At 40.9% G+C, this 10,225-nt stretch overlaps 1 protein-coding gene across 2 annotated transcripts in view; it reads right to left on the reverse strand.

Moving 5' to 3' along the window:
- The window catches only part of LOC143032159 (uncharacterized), a 16,479-nt gene extending 15,698 nt beyond the window's left edge, over positions 1 to 781 (reverse strand). The window contains exon 1 of one of the 2 annotated variants that reach the window (XM_076196627.1): positions 518 to 781. The gene's annotated coding sequence lies outside the window, so the exon portion shown is untranslated. Of the gene's footprint in view, positions 1 to 513 lie in introns of both variants that reach the window. The other variant, XM_076196626.1, reaches the window with a different exon arrangement.
- Between the last annotated feature and the right edge of the window lie 9,444 nt (positions 782 to 10,225).

The following is a 10,225-nucleotide window of genomic DNA, read 5'->3' on the forward strand; positions in this document are numbered from 1 at the left end:
TCTAAATACTCTATTAGCAATAACCAAAGCTTCTCTCCTTGAGGGACAATATATAGTACCGAAAAGGTGGAGTTACAGAGCTAAAGGAGAGGTTTAATTAATGAGGGCCCCGCAGCAAAACCGTAATAGTCCCAAATGACATTTATTTCTATTCCCGCCACCGCCACACGCCTCTAGGCCGCCTTCTCGGAAGCGAGGGAGTTCGAGTGGAAATTAGTCTCCACAAAAAAAAAAGAATACTGCGTGACTCTGGTCCGTAGGGATGTCACTAAAGTCCCTTAAATATCTATCTACATACAAAAAAGGCCTGTCCCTTATAGCTCCTCGTGGTTGAAGGCCCATCCCTGCACCATGCACACGTCCTTGATCAGAACTAGTGTAGCATGAAGCATAGTCATTACTACTTCTTGACAGAATAAAATCACTAGATATTTGTCATAAAAAAATACCGACCGCCTCAGGCATGGGTCGTGATATAATACTGACCAATAGCAATATCAGATTAATACTCACGTACAACAATAGCTGTCGTTGCCTCTACGGCTGTGTTGTACTGTAAGAGCAGTCTTTATCTACTCTGATAGTGCTTTGTTCTCACTTCAGGATGTGTGCGTTCGAGTCAACAAAATATGCACTGTGTACTGCAAAAATGAAGCCGGATATCTCGTTTAAAAACTTCACTGTTGTGGTATTCAGAATAGGGAGAGAATGACATCGATTATTATAGACCGAATCTTTGGTACGTTTATGTACGTTGCCCGGATACGATTTCTGGCGATCGTACAGGGGCGTTGATCATTATCACGATAATTTTCTTATTTTTTGCTACATTGGATCATGTATAGCTGGATAAGAATAATTCATCGGTAACAAGAATAAAACAGGAGGACCTATTTGGTAGTAAATTGTATGTGCATAATGAAAGGCGATTTTTTTTGGCATAGTCACTGTTAAAAACATAAATATTACGTTCTCTTCTTCAGCCAGTCAGGCTTTCAAAGAGAATGTTATACTTATATTTTGACATGTCCACGAATGACGCAAAGCATTTTTCATCACATAATGATACTTATGGGGAAATGATACAAGCAAATATACCCTATGCTGATACATTACACGTGTACTAGCTTCACTTACTGCTCCACACTCATCTCTAATAGTGCGATATTTTCCCCACAGATTCATGTTCATTCCTGTCAATGACGTCATCTTCCTTTCAAAATAGTCACGTCATCACAACAGTGAAACGTCTCCAACAAGCGCGGCCATTTCAAAGAGGACTGTGAACACTGACATTTCTATCAAAGGACACCCCCCCCCCCTGATTTTATCGACCCCCTTAGGTTAGACCTCCCTATTTTTTGTTTGCCAATTTCTACTGTATTATCTAAACCATACAGTTAAGGAGCCAAACCCTTATTTTCAAGTAGACCTTGCAAAAATACCCAAGCAGGTTTTGATTGATTTTGGTAGAAAAAGTTCCATGGAATCAGAAAGTGAATGATGCCCAGCTGGTATCTTTTGGGCATTTTGAGAAATACAACATGGCATCAAGATGTCTGCCGCGTAAATCCAAAAGCTGCAACGTTTCTTCTTTGTTTTTTGGTCTATTTTACATGATACATCAATTCTAGGATTTTTAAGGTCAAGGAAGCCAATTTTAATGGTCAATAAAGTGTAGACTCAAAACTTGTTGAATTGTTCATATTCAGTATATGAATTAAATGTTACTTTGGTTGCAAAAAAATGTGATAAAGAACACAAACACACGCTAAATGTTTGGTCAATTTATCAGAAAATGATGCCACAGAACATTTATAAACAATTTCAAGTGATAAAATCTTCATTATCGCTATCCTTTTTGTCGTCAGTGTCAGTCCTGGAAAGCTGCATAGAGAGGATTTAACAGTTGAGATTGGTGTCAATATTGCACTTGCAAAAGGCACTGCATGCGATATGATTTTTGCAACACAAACACCTTGTGAACATCCACCTGCTGACAAATGGCAGTTGCAGCAGAACAGGTTCAGCATTCTCAGGAGCAGTCAATGTATCAGGTGGAAGTGGTACTGGGAGAAGGATTTGATTGTCGTGGTTTGGTTTCCACCCAAAGTCTGAGGAAGCCTACACTGGAGGATCAGATGGCAATGCTGCTTTCCATAGGCATACTTGGTAATGGGCTCTCTTGACAAAAACTAAATGCTCTTGAGCTGGGTGGAAGGGTTGCAAGTTTGAATTCATGAGATTTGCCTCTGGCCATTTTGTGTTGCCACATACTATAGCTAACCTCCAACATGGTGCTAGTTTCCTTGCTCCCATAGCACTTGGCAATGAATGCAACAGCTTGTATTTCCAAATCTTCTTCATACTGTTCATTATATCCAAGCAAAGGAGTATGATGTCCTTGTTTGAGGATTTTTAATGCTTTGACTTTTCCAATTCCATACAGTGTATTGACTGTATCACCAGTCAGGGCGTGGAGAGGAAGTAAATACTTGGCTATTTCTGCATACTTGTTGACTGCCGTGCCAATATTTATAGTATTCTTTGTGGGACATGTTGGAACAAGGAAAATTTTGCGACGGAGAACTTCAGATGCAACAAAGTGGACCAACAGGACAAAAACATCCATATCGTCACAAATGACGTGGATCATCTTCTCGGTTTGTCTGGCAATATGGACTACATGGTTGGCAATAATGACATCTGCCTCTTCATGTGTTACTTTCATGTCCATTCTTCTCTGATTCTTTCCTCTCTAAATGGAATATGATACAGGACCTGACCCAGTGATGACCAATTCCTTGTCAGTGGCAAGCTATTGAAAACGATCCACTAATGCATCACAAAGCAGGTTAATGATTTGTACCTTGTTGTAATAGACAATGATGCAGCTTCAGATGGCAATGGCAAGTTCGATGTAAGATGGAAATAACCACTTCCTCTGGTGGAAGACCGTCGACTTCTTGTGCAACCCTTTGGATTGTATGGATAGTATCTGTCAAACACCAGATATACATCACTTTGGATAAGTTTTTTTCTCAAGAATGTATCCATTGCTGCAACAAGATCAACAATTCTTTCAAGACTCAGCCAGTTAAATGTCCAAAGGATGACACAACCATCAAGCACAACAACCGTTGGGTCTGGAGTTATTCAAGAGGACTATTCAACACCCAAAAAATTTCTGAGTTTTGACTTTGATAAAGCTGGTCGGAGGTTACCATCATCCCTGAAAAGGGAAGTTGGAATCTGTGAAATTTCATAGTCTAACAGTTCCCTCATATTGAACTCTTCAGTATCTATGAGACCAATGGTTCTAGTGAAGATAATTTCAAAGGGTCAATTAGAGCATCTGTGGCAAGTTGGTTTTGGCACGTATAGTGACCCAAAGAGTAGCGTGGCTTGGACCTGGTTTGGCGCCAAAGAGTAGCGTGGCTTGGTCAGTGCCCACGCGGAGTGCCCATGCGGACAATGAACACACCCTTGTCCGGGCTGACTCCACCCACCGTAGACCGTGTGGGGCAGGCCTGGAAGATGATTGGACGACGCATGGCACCTTTGGGCAGGGTGGGCAGGCCTGGAAGGTAATGGACCACTCATGGTATCTGGCCGCTGGGCATCTTTAAGAGCAAGCACTCAAGGGCAGTTCATACGCTTAGGTCCTTGAGAGCAGATGCAACACAGTGCCAGCTGACGACGACGAAGCAGTCCATACGCCACGAATAAGGTCACATCTCCAAAAGTAAGTCGTGCCACATTTTTCTATGTCCCTTATCAGTCAGGCTCCGAACAATTGTGTCATAATAAAGAAAAGCCAACCCACCTGTGTTTATATTGCCCAGCTCTGTGCCAGTCCTGGCCGAGTGGTATAAGAACTTACCACACATCTAGAAAGTGGTGCCTGCTTTGGTTTGGTTGCCATTATAGTTATAGGACAGCTAATCAGTTCATGGAATTTGTCTGGCAATGTTCCTTCATACACTTCCATAGACTGTATCCCCAGTGCCAAGGCTTGGTCAACATTGGCTGTCGAAGAAGCAAGTTTTCCTGTGACAATGTTGGAAAGGTCTTTGGGGTGACCAGTTGGATCAAGAGGATTGATACAATGCTCCAACTTTTGTTTTAGGTTCTGTCTGTCATTGGCATCTAATTGGATCTGTGCTTGGGACTCTTCTTTGTGGTAAACTGAGGGTTGTTGGATGTTGTCTTGCATGGCATCAATGTCACAAACAAGCATATTGCAGTTGTGGAGACTAAGTGACCATCTTTTTGTGGCATTGCTATTCAGCGTGAGTCCTGTCAATCCACCCTGGCTGTGACTAAATATACCTAAAAACAAGCAGAAATCACAGAAAATATTAACTAACTAATTTGTGAGGTTGTGAGATAAAAGATGACCAATTAGTTTCCAGTAGAACGGATAATCTTGGAACTACTTTTATACTGAATTTTAAAAACTCAACAAGTTTTGGCTTTACACTTTATTTTCCATTAAAATTTGTTTCCTTGACCTTGAAAACCCTAGAATTGTTGTATCATATTATAAAACAGAGGCCCCCCCCCAAAAAAAATGAGACATTTATTGCTTTTCAATTTACATGGCAGCCATCTTGGACACCATGTTGAATTTCTCAAAATGCCCAAAGATGCCAACTGGGCATCACACAGTTTCTAATTCTATGGAACTTTTTCTACCAAAATCAATCATAACCTGCTTGGGGAATATTTCTGCAAGGTTGTCAACCATTGCTGCCAGACTAATAATTTGTGTTATGAGAACCCCACAGGGAGTCGGACATCATGCTCAGGGACTTCTCCCAAGCAAATAATGTTTAGCACACTTCCTGCATAGTTAGTGGATGAAATAAGGAAACACCAACATCCTATCTATCTAGCTACATACCAATAGGCAGAGCCTTTTCCCCCTTATAAGGGAGGTAACCAGCCAAGGTACACACCCATCTCACTCCCATTTGTCACCCATTTCCTTGTCTTAGTTCCTTGTGGGAGAAGGGTCATCCTTGTCCCCTGCCCTCTGCACAGATTGGTTACAGAATAGGAAGAGGGAGTCATATGAGAAGTACAAAGTAAAGAGAAGAGAAGTAAAGCAAAAGGTAAAGGAGGCAAAGAGGAGAGCAGATGATACAAAACTGTGCTGATGATACAAAACTGTGCGGAGTGGCAAATGATCACTCAAACCAATTAGATATTCAAGAAGATTTAGATAAATTACAGCAATGGTCTGAAAAGTGGCTAATGAAATTTAACACAAGTAAATGCAAGGTAATGCACATAGGTAAAAATAACAGTAAGTACGATTACAAGTTATTTGGAAATTCGTTAACAAAAGTGGATAGTGAAAAAGATCTCGGCGTAATTATCAGTAACGACCTCAAATCATCCAAGCAGTGTATTTCAGCCTCTGAGAAAGCAAATAAGATTCTGGGATTGATTGTGCGATCTTTTGATTTCAAAAGTCCATCACTCATTAACAAGCTATATAAATCGTTAGTTCGTCCACATTTGGAATATGCTGTTTCCGTATGGTCACCGAATCTCATTAAAGACATTGACAGACTGAAAAAAGTACAACGGCGAGCCACAAAACTGATTCCAAATATCAAAAATAAATCATACAAAAATCGACTTAAGCACATGAATCTGTTTTCCCTAAAAAAGCGTAGACTCAGAGGTGACTTGATACAGGTCTTTAAGATATTAAAGGGAATTGACAACATCAAAAGTGACCAAATTTTCACATTGAATGAGAATCCGACAAGAAATAATGGTCTCAAGCTGTCCGGAAATGGATTCAATTTGGAAGTAGGTAGAAACAACTTTGCCGACCGTGTAGTTGGTGAATGGAATAAACTTCCTGCACAGGTAGTGCAATGTAGTTCAGTTCGAAGCTTTAAGAATCATTTAGATAAATACCTAAGTAAGATGCTGTAATGATTATAATTTATGTTATATTATTTGTTTTTGTTTTGTTATAATTTGTCTGTCTGATTTTCATTTATTATTAGTTATATGTCAATTTATAATCATTTACTATTTACCTTTTTGTTTGTTATTCAACTATACCTATGCATTTATTTATGTATTTTATTTGTTATTTTTACATTATTATAGTTTAAATTTATTATTAATATGATTTTTTTTTTTTTTTTTTTTTTTTTTTTTTTTTTTTTTTTTTTTTTTTTTTTTTTTTTTTTTTTTTTTTTTTTTTTTTTTTTTTTTTTTTTTTATGTAATCTTTGTATGACAGAAAATTTTGAAAGTAATAAAAAGATGTTTTGGAAAGAAATTAAGAGAGGAAGAGGTGAATCAAGTAGAGAAGAAAAGGTAAAAGGTGCAGATAGAAAGATGATAATGGAAGAGAAGGCAGTAAGGAGATGGTGGGTAGAGTATTTTAGGGAGTTGCTAAATGTGAAGGAGGATAGGGAGGGATAGTTGCAGTGGGAAGTGCTAAGAAAACGACCGTGATGAGAGAGGAAAATGGAGGAGAAATAAGTAAGGATGAAGTGAAGGCAGTTGTTAAGATGATGAGAGCAGGTAAGGCACCTGGTCTGGATGGATGCCATGCAGAATGTCTAAAAAAAGGAGGTACAGTGATGGTGGACTGGCTGGTGAGGTTATGTTCGCTGGAGAGAGGGTAAAGTGCCAGAGGACTGGAGGAGTGCCTGCATAGTTCCACTTTACAAGGGAAAAGGGGACAAGTGTGAGTGTAGTAGTTTCAGAGGGATTAGCTTGTTAAGTGTAGTTAGGAAGGCTTATGGGACGATCTTCATTGAGAGGATTAGGAGAGGAACAGAGGGAGTAATTGGCGAGGAACAGTGTGGATTTAGGACAGATAGAGGTTGTGTAGATTAGATTTTTGTGGTAAGACAGATATATGAGAAAGCTATAGGAAAAGGTAAGGATGTTTTTTAGGCTTTTATGGATCTGGAAAAGGCTTATGATAGGGTAGACAGGAAGCCACTGTGGGAGGTAGTGCAGATATACGGGATAGGAGGAAAGCTTCTAGGAGCTGTCAAGAGTGAAAATCCATGTGAACAAGTTGCATAAACACAGCAAAGGAAACATGGACTGGAAGTGAAGCGTTTATTTCTGACGTTTCGTCTATTGACTTTCTCCTTTGAGAAAGCCAATAGACAAAACGTCAGGAATAAACACTTCACTTCCAGTCCATGTTTCCTTTGCCTTGTTTATGCAAGCTGTCAAGAGTTTTTACAAGAGTGGTAGAGCATGTGTTAGGATTAGAAATGGAGAGTGAGTGGTTCGAGGTAAAGGTGGGACTTCATCAGGGATGTGTTATGTTGCCCTGGCTGTTCAACTTATACATGGATGGGGTGGTGCTAGAGGTAAATGCAAGGGTGGTGGGTCAGGGATTGGAGATGGTTAAAGAAAATGGAGAAAAGTGGGAGGTGAGCCAGCTGTTGTTTGCGGATGACACTGCGCTTGTAGCAGGATCAGAGGAGGGATTGAGGAAGTTGGTGACAGAGTTTGGGAGAGTATGTGAAAGAAGAAAGTTGAAGATAAACGTGGGTAAGAGTGAGGTGATGAGATGTACAATGGGTAAAAGTAGCAGCAGACTGGAAGTGAGCATTAAGGGAGAGTGACTGGAAGAAGTGGATAGTTTTAGAGACTTGGGAGCGAATGAGGCAGGAATGGGTGGAGTGGAGGTGGAGATAGAATGTAGATTGAGAGAAGCAAGTAAATGCCTTGGGGGATTAAAAAGTGTAATGAGGAATAGACATTTGGGAATGGAGGCTAAGAGGAGATTGTATGAAGGAGTGATTATGCCAACAGCACTGTATGGGGCAGAAACATGGAACATAAGAGAAGAAGAGAGAAGGAATTTGAATGTGTTTGAGATGAGGTGTCTGAGAAGTATGATAGGGGTTACTAGGCTGGAGAGAGTGAGAATTGAGGAGGTGAGGAGGAGAACGGGGGTGGTAAGGGAGTTGGGAGATAGGGTGGATGAAAGAGTATTGGGATGGTTTGGACACATGGAAAGAATGAGTGAAGAAAGACTAGTAAAAGAGGTATGGAAGGCAGATGTGGAGGGAATGAACATGAGGGGGCAACCTAGGATGAGATGGATGGATGGGGTGAAAGGGGCTCTGGGGAAGAGGGGAATGTCTGTTGAGGAAGGACAGGAGAGGACAGAAGACAGGGGTGAATGGAGAATGGTTGTATATGGATGATGTTGTGATACATGAGGTGGAATGGATGGGGGTTGAGGTAGTATGCGTGAGAAAAATTTTATGCAGCCCGAAGGGATTTCTCCCTGTCTTTTTTTCTGCATGAGGGGACGGAGAGGGGGGGTCATCGATTTAATGAAGCAGCCTTGCTGTGGATGTGCTGTGTCTTGCGACACTGCCTCTGACCCAGGGCAGTGGACAAGATGCAGGGATGACCTGTCATCCAGGAGGTACCAAGATAAGAGGGAGGGTAGAGGGTGGAGGGGAGGGGAGTGTATTAGGGATGGAATGGGTGGGAATGGTTTTTATGCCTTTTTCTTTTTGGCTACTTTCCTTGTAAGGGAGAAAAAGCCTTTGGTATATGTATGTATGTATGTAGTTGTAGCTGAGTGAGCCCCATATTCTGTGAACAGGCTTGATCATGTTTTTTGTGGTTATAAATATTCTGGGTGAAAGAGAGAACAAATATAACATCTGTAACTTTATATTTTATAATGAATGTATTGTGATGCATCATTGTGCATCAGGCAGCAAATGTGCATGCAAATATTTGAGTTGTATTGAGGAGGTTAAAAGACATGATGTCGGATTAGTGAAGTGGCCAATAGCGTCTTGTAATGGTCAGTACTGGTATTCATAATAGTCATGATCTAAGTAAATGAAATTATGGCAGGAGCTGGCTCCAGTAACATGCTTGTAGATAATGCAAAGAACATGAAAAGAATAGATGGAGAAGACTACAAATTATTATAAATAGACGGAGAGGGGGGGGTCGCCAAATTTATGAAGCGGCCTTGCTGTGGATGTGCTGTGTCTTGCGACACTGCTTCTGACCCAGGGCAGTGGACAGGATGCAGGGATGACCCGTCATCCAGGAGGTGCCAAGATAAGAGGGAGGGAAGAGGGTGGAGAGGAGTGGAATATGTAGGGAATGGAATGGGTGGGAGTGGTTTCTATGACTTTTTTTTTGGCTACCCCCCATGTAGGGGGAAAAAGCCTTTGGTATATGTATGTATGTATATGACTGGAGTCAAACATTTACCTAGTTGCAATATATAAGGTTGGAGCTGTACTCATTAAGTCCTGTCTTTGTCACCAGTTATCAAACTTTGCCTTAAATTCATTCACAATGTTGACCTGAATTATATTTTCATCTAACTTAAAATCATGTCCCTTCCTATGCCTTACTGCACTGCTTTTGACCTAAGCAGTGTGGCAGAAGACATTGTAACCCTTCATCACCATGATGCTGATTGCCAATACATGTGTTATAATTGAATGCCTACATACGTGCTTACCAAAAGGCATTTTCTCACTTCCATGAAGGGTGGCCACGTCAAAGCATACACCCACACTACACTTATCCCTCACCCATCCAAATTAACCCCTTCACTCCAAGCCAAAATCTCGCGGGCAGCATTAGCTGCCAGACATGCGATGTTGCATCATAATACTCGCATTATAAAAAGTAAAGTTACCACTGTATTGCTCGTTCTCTTTCACCCGTGAATTTTGATAACCAGAGAAAATATGATGAAGCCAGTTTACAGAGTATGGGGGTCACGCAGGTACATGATTGCGGTCCCTCCCACTTAGAACCTCATGAATGAGGCCAATGGTGAACCATAGCACTTACACAGCAGGGCCTGACAGCCAAGCCCTGCTATCTATATACCAAAAGAGGTTTCTTCTCTTTTATATGAGAGGTAGTCAACCAAACCAAACCACCCTCCAACCCTGCTGTATTTAAAAGAAAAAAAAAAAAAAAAAAAAGTCAACTCCAATCAACCTGTTGCCCCAAGTCTCTTTTACAAGAGACCCATGGCTTCCAGATAAGCAGCCACAGCCATCATACTTGACTATAAGTTACTCAAGGAAGAAACAGTATGTTGTTTGGGTGTGGCAAGTGTGGACAGTGTACAACAAGGTGTTCACTGTCTTCTGTCATATGGTTTCATCTAGGGCAGTTTGATTCTATGGTCAGGGCTATTCTGTGACTTGAATGCATGTGTGCTA

This window comes from Oratosquilla oratoria, chromosome 13 (genome assembly GCF_046742065.1).
Source record: "Oratosquilla oratoria isolate Oo_2021 chromosome 13, ASM4674206v1, whole genome shotgun sequence".
Lineage (NCBI taxonomy): Eukaryota > Metazoa > Arthropoda > Malacostraca > Stomatopoda > Squillidae > Oratosquilla > Oratosquilla oratoria.